Here is a 20,009-nt window from a genome sequence, read left to right on the forward strand (position 1 = left end):
CGAGCTCGTCCTGCTTGTTGCCCAGGCTCCTGGCATTAGTGTACAGGCAGGCAAGTGTGCGCTTGGGGGCTCTTGCCTTGCCCACAGATTGTGCCAGGGCTGGGGCAGGGGTGGGCTTATACTGGTTTATGAGTAATTACTATCCCTTGCCCTAGAGGGGAGGGCTCACAAATTGTTTAAAGTGAGACTTCATGGATTTAACCACCCTCAAGGAGACATTGGGGAAAATGGAGACCACATTGTGTATCCGGCTTAGTCACTTCAATGAAGGATGTCATTAGGGAAAGCCCAGGTGTGAGACTAGCATCTCTTAGCGGAGGCACTACTTTGGGTATGACAATCAATCAGGCTTGTCAGACAAACCTCAAAACCATAACGAGAGGGGAAGAAGTCTTGAGAACAAGATAGCAGAAGAGACAGAAACTACAGGACACATGAGGACAGCAAGCAGGGCCTTAAGGATAGACAAAGGGCATGAGAGGTGGGGGGACATGAGGACAGGGAAGGGGAGATCAGAGAAGTGTGTTTCCTTTCATTCACTGTAACCTAAACAGAGGCGAGGGCTGCAGAGTTTCATGTTCATTGTGTCCCACACAGCATTTCTTTTGTTTCAGCACAATCTTCTTAACAAATCCTGGGCCAGGTGCTTAGCTCTTGCTCTGTGCCCTTGGCACCATTCCCACAGAGCAAAAAGAACAGAATGCTACACGGAGGAATTCCCAGCTGGTACAACACTGAAGCAGTGGACTTAAATGAGACTTGAGGCACTAGCTGGGGATTTCCATAGTATAGCAATAATATTTCAGCAGACACGTCAAACTCTTTTAATCTTCTCTCAAAAGATGGGTTCCTCATTCCCTGCCCTGTACCTGTTTTAGCTGAAATTCATCTGTACACTACATTCCAAGTGGGCTCTTACCAAGGCCTTGGACCAAGGCCTTGTACAGTGGTGCTAATGCTTCTGTCTCTGCTAAAAATACACCCTAGAACTGGGTTTAGCCTTTTCAAAAACAATTGTAATGAATTCATTTGCTATTAATAACAGCTGACAATGTACAAATCATGTAGAAATGTCAAAGACTGACTTAAGCCAACACAAGTAAATACATGATAAGTTCAGGGTGCCTTTTTGCCATTATCTTACTGTTTTGTGCCTAAGAATTACAACTCATGCAATATCAAACTAACACCATTATGTAACCATGCAACACATCAGGCACTGCTATTTCATTTTGAATCAAGAAAGAAAAGTCTCAGCCCTCATTCTGGTTATTTTTGTATTTTATGGGGCTTCTCAAACTCTAGATATTCTAGGGGAAAAATATTTTTTGTAAGAGAAAAGCAAGATATGTTTGCTGAAAAGTAAATAGAGATAGGAAATAGCCGCAAATAAATGTGCTTCATTAAGGATGGCTCCTCCTTTTCTTTCTACCTGGACATGGACAGAAGGTTCACTGAAAAGAAGGGGGTGGGGTGGGCTATGCAAAAGGAACGAGTGGGACTGAAATGTGTACAATATACATTCTCTCCCTTCTCCCCCAGAAAAGCCAGGAGGGATTACACAAAAAGTGAGTCCAGCCCAAGATTGGTTTAAAGTTTGCTTAGGCCCCTTCTTCCATGTTGTTGAGGGCACTCTGGCTTTGAGGTATTCTGAGTGCATCTGCTGGCAGGTGAAGCCCTATCAGCTCGGCTCTACTGCATTCATAGGCTGTGTGGGAAGGGAAGTTGCAGCAGGACAGAAGGTGGTATGGAAGTAGTAGTACCTGGTACTGTACATATATGAAGTAGCAGTAGTCAGGAAAGTCTCTGCTCTGATGGAGCAAGCTTTGATGATGGCAAAGAGGTTTGGTTTTCCGGTGGGACTCAGTGGGAGGAAGTTAAGAGGGAACAGGTTAAATGGAAAGAAAACTGAAGGGAGAGAGGACATTGAAGGAATGGGTAACAGGAACAAGTGAGGCAGAAGAGTATGGTGAAGTAGGACACATGGAATGAGGCTGAGGGGAAGAGACCATGAGAGGGTATACCAAAGGACACTGAAGCAAACAGCCTGATTCTCCCTGCAAGCTCTTTTCCAAAAGTCATAGGAAAGGGAGTCACAGCATGGCTCCTAGTGCCTTAAATGAAGCACTGCCTTGCACAGTTCTGAGTCCAGAGCATGATGGAGGGTAGGTGTGGCCCAGCTGGAGGCTGGAATTGGCTCTAAGAAATACCTGTACAATGTCATGGCAGTCAGGTGGAATGGTCGGCAACTTAATTCTGTTGGCGTTGCAGAAGGCAGAGACTCTGCAGAAGCAACAGAAATATAAAAGCAGTAAAAGCTTATTCTGCAGCTTGATCATGCATAGTGCTGAATGCCCAGAATTCTCATGAGCTCAGCACCTTCCAGGGTCACTAAAGTTCACAGATACTGCTCTGTAGAGCCTTCATGCCAAAAAAATCTCACTGTATTCTGAGGGCTCAAGAGGCCTTTGTGCCAGTCCTCTGCATAGGAACAGAGCTGTTCTGCGAAAAGCTGCCAGTGGGCGTGCAGTTACATCGGCTTACATTTACTGTACAGTACGAAGGAACAGGCCAGCATCAACACGTGCAGGAATTAAAGCGCATTAACGCTGTGTGTGGACTGACCTGGGACTACAGTTAATCCCAAATCAGTCCACATACACAGTGCTACTGCGCAGTAAGGCATCTATGCATGCATTACTCTGCAGTAACTAATTGGGCATCAATCTGCTACCTGCATCATGCAGGTATCAAATTTACACTCAGGTTGGTATAAGTCGCCATATTTACTAAGCAGTAAGGGTGTGCATGTGTAGACACCCACCCATATGGCGCAGTCATTTTGGTTATTGTGTAATAAATACGCACGTGTAGATGCGCCCAGTTTTGCCTAGTCACCATTTAGAACAGAACCACTCTTTTATGGTAATGCACACATGAGAAAGGCTGTGGGATCCATTCACTGTCCCTTTGATTCATCCTTCTGGGTTTTTAAGACAAGCATTTAGCCCAGCTCCTGATCCATCCTGACCCCTGTGCTACACTTGTCGTGTCTATCTAGAATTTTTTAAAAGCCCATACCTCTGTAGCGTACAGACTATAAATATTTAATCACAAAAGAACTTTGCAAAGAGACTTTTCCTACAATTATTCCAGAACAAGAGCAAGCGTCTGTGCACACCCAAATGCACGGGTAAAAAGCTAAAGTCAAGCAAAGGGTACTGATAACTTTAAAGAACAAGTCACAAAGAACTAAAGAAAATGGAAAAGTTGGACTTTCCTTTTGATTCATCTTGTGGGTCAACAAGGCATTCACTGTGTGTTGAGACTGTATAAATAAATAATAATGAGAGAGGAAAACCTCTCCTTTTTCAATATTTTATTGCTTGTTGTTACTGTTGTTTATTTTAACTGCTAAAAACACAATGTCTAAAAATGCCTGAAACATCTTTGAACAGTAATAGCTTTGTGCTATTTCATTAGTCATATAACTTGTTATTAATAACCTAATCACTGATTCTTTGGCAGCTCTGTATAGAACGTGGCACTATTTTGTGAGTTATTGGCATTTGTGTAATGCTGTTTTGAGTTGTCTGGGGATTTTTAGAAACTTCATTTTCCATCATTTTTCCAATACACAGCATTTTGCAGTTTTTGTGATAATAAACCAGACTGGTATTTGATGTAAGTGAAAATACTGATGGTGGAATGACATCAGTTTACCCCAGCTGAGGATCTTGTCCATTACCTCCATGTCTTGACTCATACCACAACCATTTAACAGCAGTCTTAGGACTATGTGAAATCCACAGCTGTTAAAGCCTGCTAGGCTTGCTGATCTACCTCCTGGTCCAAGTAATACATATCCTTCTTCATTAGCAGCAGAACTGAATGAAAGCAGACAATGGGAGTCATCACCAGACATGAGGTTTTATACATAACTAGGTGTGATTAAATTGTCTACTATAAATACCCCACAAGCTCTCACATTAAGTTGTCAGCTGAAGGGGATCTGAAGGACACAAGAGAGAGGCAATCTTGCTGGAAATCTTGTAGCCTGGGGCTATTGGCTTTACCACATGCAAAGTCAGTGTGAAATATCTACAAGCTATAGGGATGGTGTGAACGCGAAGCATGAACAAACATTTTGAATTTGCCAAAGCAACACTTTTGGCACCAGGGGGCGCTACGTCACTGCAAATGCACCATAGGAAAAAAACGCTATAGTCTTACAACAAGGTTAAGGCTGAGAAATCGAATATGCAGAAGTCCTGAGATGTCTGGTTGAAGTCAGCCAGTCACCTTCCACCTTTGCCCCTTGACATATATCCTCCCCTCACATTGTAAACTGGTTTTCAATTAATTATCCATGGACCTGGTAGTACTGCCTAGAGAAAAGTTTGCTCCACATTTTCCATTAAGACTCTGCTTTCAGTTTTACAAACTTACCCAAATGTAATTGTTTGAGCAGAACTTTTCCATTCTGGAGATTTCTCTCCCGTTGTTTTCTTTTCTTTTTTTTTAATTCAAGGTATGAATCTTCTGCCTTTTGGGAGGATGATGAGCACACTGCTTTGCCAAGTCCATAAACTCTGCTAGCTGCTTAATTGAGACGCTGTAGCATCTCTGTGCTTTGGAACAGCGCCTAGAAAGCTGGCAGAGGAGCTGCCTGGTGGTGGGGATGTGGTCTTTGCTGGCTCTGTAATAAGCCACCCACAACTGGCCAAAGTTTAAGCTTCTGAAGAAATCTGCTTGTGACTGCTCAGCTTGAGGCTGTCAGGCGGATCAGTTTTGAGGAGTCACCCCTCACAGCTCCAAGGGCTGCCCGGGCCCTCGTCTCCACAGAGCGGCTCATTATACACCCTAAGGCTGAACAAGGCTTTTCCTCTAATTCTCCCAGCGACTGGAGGTGGCTTTACAGAGAAGGGCGCATATGTCCGCTGTGCTCTCAGAGCACTTCCTGCCAACACCCAGGAAGGTCAAAGGAGAAGGCAGAAGCAGTGTGACTGCAATCCTTGCAATCTGCTGTGGAAGAAGGGGTGGGGGGTAGCAAGCACCTGAGGACTTGAGAGGAGCAGGACAGCCAGCGTGGGAACAGGCTGGCTGGGAGTAGGCAGTGGGAAGACAGAAAAGCTGAGGCAGCTATGCAGGGTTAGCGTGGTCATTGGTCCTGTTTTCTACTGGACCGTCCTGTTTTTAAACACTTTGTCCCCTGTCCGTTTCTGAATGAGGAATGGACTGCAAAAAGTCCTGTTTTTCAGTTTATTAGTGGAAATACATGTCAATCATTTGTCCTCATGATTCTATTGGCTGTGCCCAGAGGCAGGGCAGTACACAGCCAGGAGGAGCAGGGTTGGGAGCCAGCCAGGGAGGAAAGGAGGGAAGGAAGGAGGTGGTTTTTTTGTGGTGGCCTCGTCCCTTGCTGCTGATTGGTCGAGGGGCGCCGTGGCCCCACCTCTCACTATGGATTGGCTGAGGAGGTTGTGGCCCCACCTCTCACCACTGATTGGCTGAGGGGGCTGGTGGTTCACACCCTTGCCCCCTACAAGGAGCTGTCCTGTATTCCTGGGATGGGTCAGTGGCCACCCTATGGAGGGTATGTCTATACAGCACAAGGCACCACCATGCAGACGCCCTAGGTTAGCTCTGCCCCTACCAGCTCTGTCACCAGAACCAGTCTAGCCTCAATACCTCACAGTATGTGTGAGCTAATAAACTCCAAGAGGCTGAGAACGGGGGTGGATGGGAACATGGGAGGCAGGAGTCCTAGGTGAAGGGCGGATGTAGTAGGAAGGAGTTGGGAGAGAGGGGTAGGAATAAGTCACATAAACAGTCTTCCTTTAGGTGGCCTCTAATTAGTGTGTCCTCAGTTTAAGACCCTTGGTCTGACTTGCCAAAGTAATAGGCACTGTCACTGCAAATCAATGAGAGCTGTACTTTGAACAGAGAGATCAGATTGGCAGTTTGGCTCCTCAAAGTCACAAACTCATTGCCCAGCATTAGTGCACGGTTTTGTTATTTATTTATTCCATTTGACTGTCATATCTCTGCACCTTAATTCCCCAGTTTTAAAATGGGGCTTATAATGCCCTTTAATCTCATGGAGGTTGTGATAGTAAAGTCATTCATGCTTATGAGGTGCTTAGATACTACGGTGAGAACAGGATATACAGTATCTACTCGAATAAAAGTCAGCCCTGAATTTAAGATGACCCCCTGCAATAATTAGATTCTATATCTAGAAAATGTATACATTTGTTATAATTTTCCAGGTATGGACTCTAATGATCAGAGGGTTGCCTTAAATTTGTCCCTCTCCCACTACTACAGCAGGGTAAATAGTGGGTGGGGGTGTTGGGTAGCTGAAGGGGTCAGGCATCCCTTTTACCCTGTACCTCTCCCATTTCTTCCCCCTGCAGCTGTCCTAACCCGTTCCCCTCCGCTACTGGCATCCCCCTACCCCTAGCCCACTACAATCTCTGCCCCTTCCCTTCCCCCCTTAACATCAGACACTGCTTGGGCTCTGTTCCTTCCCAGAGCACATGGAAGCTCAGCCCTCCTCAGGCCATGGAGTAGCGTCAGCGCTACTGAGTGGCTGGAAGGGAAGTGAGCAATAGCTGGAGTCAGAGTCGGAGCCGAGCCACACCTGACAATAAGGAGGGGGCAGGGAAAGAGGGGAAGAAACTTCCAAGAGCAAGAGCTGGGGGAGGCAGGAGGTTGCTGTGGGTCTGACTGGCCCCAAACAGGGCTCAGGGCCAGAGTCAAAGACACAGCAGTTGCCTGCTGCCCCCTCTGATTTGCAAATCTAAGACAAGGGATTTTTTTCCCCATGTTGGGGGGGGGGGAAACCTCATTTTAGGTTTGAGTAAATATAATAAATGCCTCATAGGCAATTAATGGTTTTGTGTTGAGTACCAGGTTTGGGTACTGCACCAGGTACAGCCTGGGTTCAGCTATTGAATAAAGAGGATAAAAATAAATAGTTAAATAACAACTCATTTGCTGTGTGAGGTAGGGGCTCTGCGACAAAAATAGTATATGGTCATATAATTAAAGGCTGTGTCCTACTGTATATGTACAGGGGAGGTCAAATTAAGGTTGCAGAAGCAGCTTTAATACTGGCATTTCCTGATTTACCTTTGACTCTGCAACCTTCTGGAGGTTTCAGAGCAATATCAGTATTACTGGAGCACTGCTTTCTCTAAACACATGGGTTTAGATGACATGGGATCCAGGGGTGTTGGGGAAGGGCTTCTGATGCTCCCTGCTGTGCAGGGAGAAAATGCTTGCTGCTGTGCCTCTGCAGTGGTTCTTCTTCCCTGAATTTCAGTCACAGCCTGGGGGCCAGTATGGTGTTGGGTGAGGGGTCCTTTGTACCCCAGTGGAGTAGACTGGGCTCACTCACATGCTTCTGTGTTATCCAGGTAAGTTCCAGGTGCAACATGGCACATTTGTTTTTGAAGGTTTGAGACTACCCTCAGCTGACATAAATCAGCCCCGCACTGTTGGAACCAGCCAGTCAGATTCTCCAGTGCTGTAAACTGAGGCGATAGGATGGCTTTTGAGACCACTGCGGGAACACTACATCCACACCTGGGGCCCATGCTTCAGCATGAATGTGGGGAAAATGGGAAAGGGGTCTAAAGAGAACTTAAAAACCATCAGAAGTCTGGAAAATGAGCTTAATGCTTGTTTATGCAGGGAACTAGCTCCAAATAACTATTCCACAATAGCTACTGGTATCAACCAGGGGTAGAGCCAATAAATCTCGAAGTAGAAATCAGCTGCACATTTCAACAACAAAGGTAATCACTTTCAGAATAGAGCAGTGGTGAATAAAACAAGCCGGGGTGTCTCCGAAAGGTGTGATACGCTTCACAGAGAAGATCTGGGACTGATGCAGAGGTTCCTGGGTGAGCATCTTTAGCCCGTGCTGTGTAGGAGGCCACACTGGCTAATCATAATGGTCCCTGTTGGACTTGACAACTATGAATCTCTAAAAATTGAAGAAGTGCACATGTCCCACTGAACTCTAACAGAAGTAGGTTACTTAATTCCCAAGAGGCTTGGTCTGCACTACAAAGTTCTGCCAGCATAGCTGTGCCAGCTAGCAGAGTGAAAAAAATCCTCTGACCCCCACAGGGAAACAGCTATGTTGACAAAAGAGTGCCTTATCAGTGTAGCCGGTGTCATTTGGGGAAGTGGTGTCGCTATGCAGGCAGGAAAGTTATATGGCGCTGTCAGCACCCTGTTTTTCTGTCTTTTGTTGGCTTCCCACTAGGAGTCTCTGGTCACATAGATACGTCAGCTACAAAAAAATGCCCTAATTAGACCTCTGTGGAAACATCACGCCTAGTCACATGAAGCCATTGATGATAGTATGAAGTGAGTGCCAAGTGGGTGTAATATGTTACTGTTCTGAAATAGCTTCTGCTGATATTTTTATGGAATAAAGTTATTTTGAAACAGGGCACTGTAATCCTGAACTAGTCGCATATATGCAGCCTTGCATCAACATAACTATGGGCGTTAATTCCTATCCATTGTCAATGCTCCTATTGGTGAATTCACAATTTGCTTTCCACACACCTTTGGCAGTAGAACTCCTTGTTTTCAGGAAACATTTTTGCTAGAGTCCTGATGGCCATCACACAGACTCTCATGAACACAGCCCAGACATGTTTTCTGGCAGGATTATATACTGTGAGTTCACTATTCATTCTGATATGCTGATCTAATGTATTTTAAGATAATTTTTTCAGAAGCAACTAGCCTCAGATAGGCTCCTTCTTTCCATTTTACAGTTTTAAACAATATTCTAATGAATGCTTTGCATTTCTGTAATGTTCATACATTTTAATCCTCATAACATCCTATGAAATATTAATTATCTTATTTTACCAATAGAGAACCCAGGGTACAAAGAATCTGAAAGCTGCCCAAGTTCATACAAAGACTCTGTGGTAGGGCTGGGAATAGCTTTCCTGGCTCCCACTCTTGTGACATCCATAATAGTAGATATTCTGACAGTATCCTCCTTTCAGGGGGCTGGAAGTCTTTCAGTATATTGCATAATGCTGAGCACTTTCACTCAATGGAAAAAATATTTGATACCTTACTAATTCAAACAGTTAACTTTAAAATAGTGCTTCTGTATTTTTCTCGTTCAGATACATTCAACAGTTTCCTCAGTGCAGTGTGATTAAAATCCTGTATAAATGATGCATAATCTTTATAAAGCGTGGACGTGTATTCCCTAATCAGCCCAGTGTCACTTGCTCTGATCGAGAGGTTCATAACATACCATCATAAGATGTTTATGTGAATCACCCTATTGTTAATTATCCAGCTCAAAGAGCTTTTCCACAACATGGCTGCACTACACAATAACAAGTTATTTATAACCTTTTGCATTATACATAAGCAGGTGAAATGGTCTCTTTGGTTCTGTTAATCTTTATGTATGTTCTAGTAACCACAGCATTGCAACAGCTCCTGATGCCCATCTGTGCAGTGAGATGGATATGGGCAACATGCCCGATGTTCCTTATTTTACTAACAGAGAAGCCGGGGAACAAAGATGTAATTATCACAAATGATACAGGCATTGCAGTATAAAAAAATCCATTTATAATAAGTTTACAAGAGAGGGTAATAAGCTTTTGCTTATTAACAATCCTGATTAAGAAAGGGGCAAAAAATGAGGGATGGTTTAAAAAGCTGAATAATTTTTGTGGATGACATCACAAAATTGACTTTTTGAAAATCTGCTGCCAGGCCCACAGAAAGTACTTGGCTCCTGATGTAGTCAGGGAATCTAAGGAGCACCCTTAGAAAAAGGTTTTTACACAGCTTTTACTGCAATGCTTGCCATTTCTATACGTGGTTAAGAATGAAGTCTCATCACCTGTGGTATCCCACTCCATGGCCCCTCCAGACCAAATGCCTTGTTTGCAAAACTCTCTGGGTAGAAGCACACATTGCATTTTATCATCTTTGTGCCACCATAAAAATATTTATGGTGGCACAAAGCCATAGCAAATAGACATCTATACCTTTTGATGTGCCACAGTCTGGCTGCCACAAAAAGTAGTAATACATTGTATTGCTTTATTGCGGTGGGTGTCTATTTGCTTTATGGTAGGAGAATGTGGGCATCCTGGAATAGCCTGGACTGTCCTGCTGCCCCAGGCAAGTGCTCCCTGAGCTTGAGGGGCCCAGTCTTGTGTGCCCCAGGAATTCTTGCACAGTGTTGGGCTCTGCAAATCCAGGGAATGCATGCTTGGCTTTCCCTACTTCCAGAGATGCACCCCAGGCAATCTATGGGGCGGGCCTCTGGAAGACTGCTGGGGGAGTTTCTCTTCAAGCAGAAACCCTGACTTCTCCACTTCCAGAGACTCATACCAAAGATTGTGGGGGTACATCTCTGGAAATTAGGAAAATCAGGACACTCTGGTGTGGTACATGGTCCAGTGGTTGTGGCCGCCAATCAGCTGATCAGCGGCAGGAGCTGTGGGGCTGGACTGTAGTGTTCAGCTCACTTTTGTGTGGTCCTGGAGCTGAGACCTCCATCAGTCCAAAGTTCTGCTTTCCCACATTTCTGAACCGGCCAACAATACTTCAAAGTTCAGTTAATTTTGGATGCCTGCTCTCTATTTGTCTGCATTATTTTTCATTTTCTCAAGTTAAAGTGACCTGCATTTATAAAATATAAATGTTATTGTGCATTAGCTTGCCAATTCATACAAATTCTGTAATCCACCTTGGAAGAGGATTTGCTTCATTGCAGATTGAGTTAGTGCAGACTAACATTGGTCTGAAAGCGTCTGTATGTGGTACCAGCTGGCAGTCCTCCAACTGCCATCCTACAGTGCTTTATATTATATATTTGCAACCATCCTGTCTGTTTACATATATGCTTTCCTTCGCTCTGGATTCATCTTGTCCACATGTCACTTCCCCATTTCAATGCTCACCATTTCAGCATGCAGCTAAGCTCTGTTCATTTATGCCTCTGCACTCCTTGGGTCCATCTATATGTGCGATTAATGCAAAGCAATAAACCTCCTGGGTGCCATGTTTACATGTCAGCACTGACACGCATTTTGCCACTTATACAACTGCATGCGTTGCAGCGCCGGGCACTTTTAAAAGCACCCAGCACTGCAGTGCAAGCATGTCTACAAATTCCCTTATTAAGCAATGAACTGGAGAAGATGCTGAATAGAAAGTCAAGTACTTCAACAGGTCCACCTGCTAATTGTCACTAATAGGAGGAGCTGGCCAGATTCTTTTCCCAAGTTGTGTCTGCAGAACCCAGGTGTGTGGGAGATAGCACCAAGGGAACCAAACTGCACACGCTGGGTTTAGTGGGGAAAAGGTGCCACTTATACAACTGCATGTGTCGCAGCGCTGGGCACAGAGCATTTCCCTGAAAACTAAGATCGCTTCCCTACACAGAGCGCCTGGCCCAAAACCGAAATAGATCTGCATGGACACCAAACATGGAAAGAACTTCAGCCCCAGTAAGCATTTTTCTCATTGTGCATCAAATTAACCTTTGTTATGAACAAGTCCCATTTCCTCCCCTTGGCAGTTAGATACACTACATGCCACAACAACCTACCCCCATGTCCATTCCACCACAGTAGCTTCAATTAATATGCACACATTGTGGCTAGCCTAGAGCAGTATCCATTGCTAAACTCCACTGTCTCATCTGGGCTTCAAATAGTAAAACCTTGCAAAAGAATGTGCTTATTGGAACTTCTGACACAGAAGAGAGTGCATTAGAGTCACCAGAGCATTTCACATCTTGAGAAATGCCTGCATTTGGTTACAGTCCCTGTACCATTTAATGTGATATGTTTCACAGCATTTTATCAGTGCATCATAGGAAGTATATTTCATAGGATTTTAGCATTTCATATTTTAAGGAACATTTCACAGCTGACAAAATTATGGTCCCAAGCCCCTAACATGTCATTGTTCCCAAGCCCCATACAGTTCTGACCGATTACTGCAAAACGCTGTTTATTTTGTGGTTTGCTTTGCCTATGTCATTTGGAGAGATAAGAGAATTTCTGACAAAGGAAAGCTCTGTTTTGGTGTGCAGACTGGACAGCCCTTTAATTTGCCCCTGCATCTAAAACAAGGCCTTTTCAGTTTAGCAGTTCCTGTGGGGTAAATTAACACCACTGCCTATCTCCGTGTGCTATCAGCAAGAGCTGCCTCCCTTAAAAAAAAGGGAGTACTTCATTTTCCTGGCACAGAAATTCAGAAAACAAACACAAGGCCAGTGCACTGGTAACTTCTGCCTCAGCTGAGAGCTTTGTATCTTTCTATATCACCATAAATACAGTTCTTGTTGTAATGACCCTTGAAATCCTTACAGAATGTCACATACCACCCTGAAGGATCTTGCATGTGGTTTTCTTTTAGGCATGGAGAAGTCCTATGTGAGTTATTTGGCTCAGTACAGGGGTAAGCAGGTGAAATGAAGGCCTTGCCTACACCATTTCTGGGCCCTATGCATTCCTAGTCTGTGCATACCAAATCCTGGAAACAAGGCAGAGTAGCCTTCTTAGACCACATGCCAGTCAGAGCCTAAAATGGAATTGGGAATTGAATCTGGGAGCTACTCTAAGTTGGCTACATTGCCTGGTTTCCAGGGTTTGGTGCACCTAGGATGAGAGTGAGTGGGTAGGGTGTCCTTCACAGCAGTGCATCTGGTATCAGCACAGAAGCAATATGGTCTTGCCCTTCGTGACCTGTGCAGTGCAGGAGGTCAGGCTAGACGATCTAATGGTTCCCTATGTCCTTAAACTCCATGAAGCTACTAATTTCTTTAAGATGTGCTTGAGGTTAGTAGGACCCCTCACATGCTTGAAGTTAAGCACCTGCATAAACATTTCCAGGATTATGGGGTTTGGTCAGTGCTTAGTCAATTTACACATGCAGTTTAAACAATGTTTCCTCATAAATTAGCCTTCTGCATGAGTATTTTTGTCACTCTTTGAACTGCACTCAGTTTGGCAGTGTTTTTATAGCAATGCCATGCCTAAGGCTACATTCACTTTGTCAGGTGGCTTATTTCCCACAGGGTGTGTCTACATGAGATGCCTTACTGTGCAGTAGAGTAATCTATTGAGCACTGAAGCATCACCATCTACACATGCACACCATTTACTGTGCAGCAAATTAGTTTACTACATGGTTGACTACTACCTGCACAGTAGCACACATGTAGACAGCAGACCAGGAGCAAATTGCTCCTGGTTAAGCCAGGCAGCAGGGGGCAGGGGAACTGTCCCTCCCTCAGAAAGCTGCCTCCCAGCCCTGTGCCCCAATCAGCAGATTGGGACGCAGGAATGGGAAACTGTCCCCTCTTCCACCGGCTGTTTCCCAGCCCCAGTGCCTGATCTGCCAGGGCCTGCAGCTCCCTTGGGTTGCTGTACAGGGGCAGAGCAGGGCAGGAATAGTCCTGCACTGAGCTGCTCTTGTTGGGAGGAAACTTGCCCCTGACAGGTGCACATGTAGAGGCACTCCCAGGGAAAGCTTACCGTGAAGCATTTTACTGTGCAGTAAGCTTATAGTATATTAATAACACACGCATACGCACTCACAGTGTTGGTTTTTTTTCCCCAGGGTGTTGTGTTGGGATCTTGTATAGCTAAGGTGACTGTATATCCTGGATTGGCCAGGACAGTCCTGGATTTCATCTGCTGTCTCAGCATCCCAGCCATTAGAGTAAATTGAAACAACAGTCCCAGATCGGTGGAAACCAGTCTGCATGTGCCCAGTTCCTGACTGACTCTACTGAGCAAGTGACTCTGCTTGCAGCCCAGCTGTCAGGACCATGGGGCAGCCCACTGGCTGGGTTCCCTGGAGAAAACTGAAGCAAAGGTCCCGGATTGGCACAAACCCACCTGCACATGCCTGTGTCCTGACTGACACTACTGGGCAAGTGACTCCCAACTTTCAGCCCAGTGGAGTAGTGTCCAGAGAGCAGCTGCTGGAGACCTGTGTTTGGGGAGGCAGCTCTGGGCTCTAGGTTCTGGGCTCCAGGCTCTGCCCTGGGACTGCACCCTGGCCAGCTGTTGGTGGCAGGGGGAGGCACCATGTGGCTGCACAGCATGGGCTGGCAGACACTGGGGGACACTGCACAGGAGCTGCTCTCAGGTAGGTCCAGCCTCTGCATGTGGGGGATGGAACATGGCCAGGGGCCTCAGTGCTGTCCCGCACTGCCCTGTTCCTCAGAGCTGTGATGTCAATATGTGTGTGTGTGTGTGTGTGTGTGTGTTTGGGTGGATGCCATGGTGTCCCACCCAGCCCAGCTCCTGGGAGCTGTGGGGTTGTGTGTGTGTGTGCATATTGGTGCCCCCTGGTGCCCACCCCCCCATCCTGGATTTCCTTATCCCATCCTAGATTTCCCTAGAATTATGGTCACTGTATGTAGAGTTCACCACCTTCACACGTTTCCTTGATAATGTTGCTTTAACTGTGCTCAAACAGATACTTGCTCTTCCAAGTTTCTGTGCATTGTTTTAGAAAGTTATGGGGCTCTATTGTGACTTGGTGCATGAGTGTCCCTGGTTAGAGCCTCCCATACACTGTCATGGGGATTAGCAGTATCTGGAGTCCGAGATCACTGAGAGACATGGGCATACTTTCCCCACAGCCTTGAATTCACTGTTCTGTTCCCTCTCCCACCAGGGTGAACCAGCTTGGGTTGTAGGGAGAAACACTTTCTGGATGGAATAGGTTGGCAATAAATTGCTACCTGCTCAGGAGAGTAAAGAGGGCACTATGGGCTCCTATACATGTGCGGGGAGCTGGCTCTGACGTGGAAATCCAGCACATCAGAGCAGACTCAGTTAATTGAGTCTGCTGGAGCATGGAAATAAATGGGTTCCAGCAGTCTCTGGTGTCATGTGTATTAGCATCCCCACACTGAAAAATGGCAGTGGGATGCTTTGAACTAAAGCTTGTTTGTTGACCTTTAGTTCAAAGCACTCTGCCACCATTTTTCATTGTGGAGGATGCTGATATATGTGGTGCTCAGGTGCTAGCTAATTAAAATTGCTAGCTAATTAAAGCACGCCTGCACCTCCCGGAGCATGTGCCAAAATGACCTATAGGTGCAGATAGAAGTTATGGTACATTTTTCATGTGATCAAGCCCCTGAAAGTGCTCTACAGCTGTGCTGACACATGTACATGGCTGCAGAGCACTTTTAAAGTGGTTGATTGTGTGAAAAGTTAACCTTCCTCAGGTGAGGTATCAGATGAAAGTGCTCTGCTTTAAAGTACCTTAGGGAACTTGTGTTCCATGGGGTTAATTTTTCATGTGTTCAGGCCTGTGCTGATGCAGCCCAGCCCTGCCCCTGGGGCTGTCCATAGGAAGCCATGAGCTGCTGGCTTGCCCAGCCTGAGCTGAAGCGTGGTGGGTGGATCGGAGTACCCCTTGCCCTGTGGCCTCCCTTTCCCTCCTGCTGGGATACTGGGAGGCAGCTAGACTTGGCCCATGGGGTGAGGTGGCTCCGATCCACCTGCACCTCCAGCTTCAGCTCAGGCCAGGCAAAGCCAGCTGGCAGCTCACTACTGCTGGCTTCTCCTTCCCCGCTCCCTCCATGCTGACAGCCCCAGAGCTGGGAGTGGGGCAGGGCTGGGGAGAGGGATGGTGCTGCTGGTGCCACTCACAGGGGATAAGGCTGCGCCAGCCGAGCACCGAGCCCAGCCGTGCCCAGCCCTGTCCCCTCCAAGCGGTGCCAGGCTTGCAGGGGATGGAGCCATGCCAGCTGAGCACCCAGCCTGGCCCTGTCTGCTGTGAGTGGTGCTGCTGAACACTGAGCCCAATGCTGCTTGAAGGGGTGAGGCTGTGCCAGCTGAGTGGGGATGGGGCCAGGCTTGGCACTCAGCTGGCATGGCCCCACCCCCTGTGAGCCTGGCGCTGTTCGCAAAGGAAGGGGATAGAGACGGGGCTGGGTTTGGCTGGTCTCAGCACTTGGCTGGAGCAGTCTCTTCCCCTGCAAGCAGCGCCGCTCGCAGGAGATGGGGCCATGCCAGTTGAGCGCTGAGCCCAGCTGAGCCCAGCCGTGTAGCTGATTTTTTGATGTGGCATGGTATATAAGTTGAGTTTAATTTTCAAGACAAAAATTGGGCTTCAAAACCCGACTTATACACCATGAAATATGGTAAATCAATGACAGAATTTCAATGAGTGACTTCAATAGGGACAACACTCCACATGTCTCTTTCATCGACTCTGACAGTGCTGCAGCTTCCACTATCATCTTTTGCCCGGGGTTATGCCTAAACTCACAGTCTAGCCTGCTTGCTCATGCATTGCTAAACTCACAGATTAAACATTTTCTCCCATTCCTTTTAAAAATGTTAATATATGGATATTAAAAAAACATTATTCCAAGCCTACAAAATGTGTACATGAACACTTAGGTGGGTAGAAACCAATACCTTTAAGAGACTAAACCAAAATCAAGACAAATATTTGGACTTATGAGACAATGTATGGCACCTTTCTATATTAAATAAGAAACATAAAAGAAAACCTGTGGATTAGAGAAACATTAAAATGGTTCTTTATATGATGGACTACTCTGTTCAGTCATTCTTGACAAGCCTGGCATTTTTTTCATATCCTAATGCCTAGGGAACGTAATAATATAATTCCTGTTAACTCAAATGAAGTTTAAATTCATGAACCTCCCCTTCCATGCTTGGGAGTGTATGAAGAACAAACCTTTACATTTTACTTTTTATCTTGATTAACACCACTTGTAGTCTCTCAGGCAGCTGAACAGCCATGACAATTTCCTGTCACTCTGAATCATTTAGGTACTGAGATATCACACTCCTTTCATTTTGTAAAGATAGATGTCTTAATAATTCTAGGTCTGCATGCCATTGCATGCATCAAAAGGGACCTGGATACCTCTGGAGGGTGTGTCACAGAGTAGTTTTAAAATCCATACAGATTATGTAGCCTTAAGTGGCTATGAAGTAAGGTCTATGGCCTTGCCTATAGGGTGATTAAACTGTCAGAATTTCCCCTTGTGGTATATGTAATCTCCACAGCCAGCAAATATTTTGCCCTAAATCTACAAATAGTGTTTTGAACCTTGTGAGCTTGTCAACTTCTATAATTTTAATGCAAATCTCATTATATTTTTAAAAGCCCCAACTTCTAGAATCATGTGACTGTGAAAGTCTCTAAATTTGGGTTTTTTTAAATTAGCTTCCTAGCTCTTGTGGTTGCAAAAAAAGCTTGAAAAAGTTAATCCTAAAGGCTTGAAGTGAAGAAGGCAAGTAAAAAGACCCCAACATTTATTACTTTTAGAAGCTTTATTATTTAAAAAACAATAACATGAGCTTGTAGAGCCTGAAGCAGAAGTTTTGAATACTATTGGCAGTACTGACTTTGATTCTGAGTTGCTCCATTGCCAGGCTGAGTGCAGGAGTGAGGGTGATTATGGGTATAGTGGTATAGTTAGTTTTAATCTACCTTTCTGTTCCTCATACGATTGACTGTCAGTAGGAGAAAACAGTGAGTTTGCTCCACTAGGTGATCCTAACAGGGTACGGGGCCTGAGGCAAATCAGCCTGTGCGGGGCCCAGATGCAAAGAAGCCAGCGGCAGCAGTGGCAGGGGGACATGTAGGGGAGGGTGGCAAGTGGCCAGACACGAAGCTGGTGGTGGCACAGAATCACCAGCACTAGGTGGGCCCTGCAGGAGGTGCTGCGGCTGCTCTGATGGGCTCCGCGGGGCCCCCCAAAGGGCGGTTGCCCCCCTGTAGGGATGGTCCTGCTTACCCACATCAAGCACATTTTGGTCTCAGTGGGTGCATCTACACATGCAATTAATGCACCTGAATTTACTGCACAGTAAACTTAGGTGCGTGAAATATGCCCCCAGCAGGCACATAGGTTGAGTGACTTGAATAAAAACAAAATGATAAACCTTCTCCCTGCAAATGTGTTGGGTTTATCCAGACATCTACAACAAATATTTTCATAGGACTCGGCCTTGCGCCACATTCAGTGTTCTCACACACTTCATTCGCACAGAGGTGCTCCATATCTCTCAAGAGCAAGCCCTCTCAGAAAAGAGATCTGTTGTATAGAAAGAATAAGGAGTTTAAAATTGGGAAGTGTACGAGGGCCAGGTCTTACAAGGTGTTGAGGCTCAATCTCAAATTCCGTTGACATCACCCATTCAGCACTTCACAGTATTTTGTGGGCACTTCTAGTCTTTAGTTAGCGGTACTGATTACCACTGTTTACCATAGTCCTCCCCCAGCTTTTCACCTCAGTGGGTATCAGCAGACATCCTGCCTGGCTATCTTCACAACAACAGGCTCCGAATGTAACAGCATCCTACCAGGATAAGGCAGCATAACAACACACACATTTCCTTTTCTTTTACTCACTAGCAGCGTTTTATAATGACTGCTAATCTTTAATAGCATGAGTAATTTGTGACAAATGTGGGTACTACGTGGAATAGATATGAGGCCATACATCACTGACACGAGTACAACTTCTACTCTCACAATTTGTTAAAATAGGCTGAAAATCTGGCAGCAGTAGCTACATACTGCCCATGGAGAATATTGCATCTTCTAGTATGATGTAGCCTATGTTTCTCTCTTTCTGCCTTCACCTCTCATTACTGTCTCTTATTCTGGCATACGCAAAGCAGAATTTTCTGAAAAAGAAGCCAAACAAAACCCCCTCCCCTACGAATTAAGTCTGTCATCATCACTGAGGGCAAATACATATTTCCGGTCTCTTTTTAATGAAGAGCCTTTCTCTTTCAGTACTCATCAGATAAAATGATATAATCTGTATTCTGACATTATATAATGCAGCTTTTATAGATGATTTCATAACGTTGTAGAAGAGCATGAACTGCCCAGAGACAGGAAGACTGAATTTTATCATCTGCTTCAGGCCGGTAGAATGTGACTGCATGGTTTTGCATAGAAGAACAAAAGATTACTAAAATCCCCAACAAGCTATTTCACATCTTGAATTTAAAAACAATATAACATTAAGGTGCTTCCATTTTAGAATGGATCCTTTTCTTGTAACACATCTGATAAGATGAAATCTCTAATTCCATGACATTGTAACAATGCATTTTTTGCTTGACGTCATGCTTTTTATAGGAATCAAACCTTTCATCATAATAGCTTTAATATGTAATCAATGACTGTTAGCTCCAACAAAAACCAAATATACATGAGATAACAACCTTACTTGGCAGGGGATGTTTAACATAGATACCTGTGGCTTATTGCAACTTGTTAAGGATCTATAACCAATATTTCCAAGCAAAAAGTTTATTGTAAAAGCCAGTTCACCTGGAGAACTGGTTGGGTAGCAAAAATTACTTCTGCAAAGCCCACTTTTTCATTTATGAGATTGCTCATCCGTGAAAGATGTTAAAAGTACAAGCTGAAATGCCAAAAGAAGAGACTTACCTTAAGGTGTCAAGTTAAGTCCACCTCTTTTCAGGCCACCGTTCCTTCTCTCACGCTAACTTCTTCCAAGTGTTCATATGCTGAGATTTTCCTTTGCTCTTCTGTGCTACTCACACCATGTTCATTATTCAACCCCGTATGAAGGATTCTGAAGCAAATAACAGAGTTGTGCTGTTTATTCTTGGTGGCTACAGTAAAGCTGAGGCTCTTTTGAGCTCAATTAGTTCTAGATTGTTTGGCTAACTGGCAGCTACACTTCCTCCTATTCTTTCCCGACTTAGTTTTCCTGCCTCCAGTGGAGCTTTTTCCTTTTTTTTTTTTTGAACTATAAATAGGTCTGCCACAACACATAACATAGCAATAAGGAAGGCAGGAAATGCATTTAAACAAAGGGGAGATCTTGTAGTTTTTTTCTAGTGGATACCTATTTGAGTGTAAAATACTTAAAGGAGGTTTCTTAAGACGTGTTATGCAAATACCATCCACATCAAAAGTACCAGTCTTTC

General features: G+C 45.0%; 1 protein-coding gene across 1 annotated transcript in view; it reads right to left on the minus strand.

Annotated features, from left to right (window-relative positions):
- The window catches only part of RASGRP3 (RAS guanyl releasing protein 3), a 109,577-nt gene extending 89,837 nt beyond the window's left edge, over positions 1 to 19,740 (minus strand). The window contains exon 1 of the mRNA XM_019549701.1: positions 19,504 to 19,740. The gene's annotated coding sequence lies outside the window, so the exon portion shown is untranslated. The remainder of the gene's footprint in view (positions 1 to 19,503) is intronic.
- Between the last annotated feature and the right edge of the window lie 269 nt (positions 19,741 to 20,009).

The sequence above is a fragment of the Crocodylus porosus genome, unplaced genomic scaffold (assembly GCF_001723895.1).
Source record: "Crocodylus porosus isolate Cpor-Errol unplaced genomic scaffold, CroPor_comp1, whole genome shotgun sequence".
In the NCBI taxonomy this organism is placed as follows: domain Eukaryota; kingdom Metazoa; phylum Chordata; order Crocodylia; family Crocodylidae; genus Crocodylus; species Crocodylus porosus.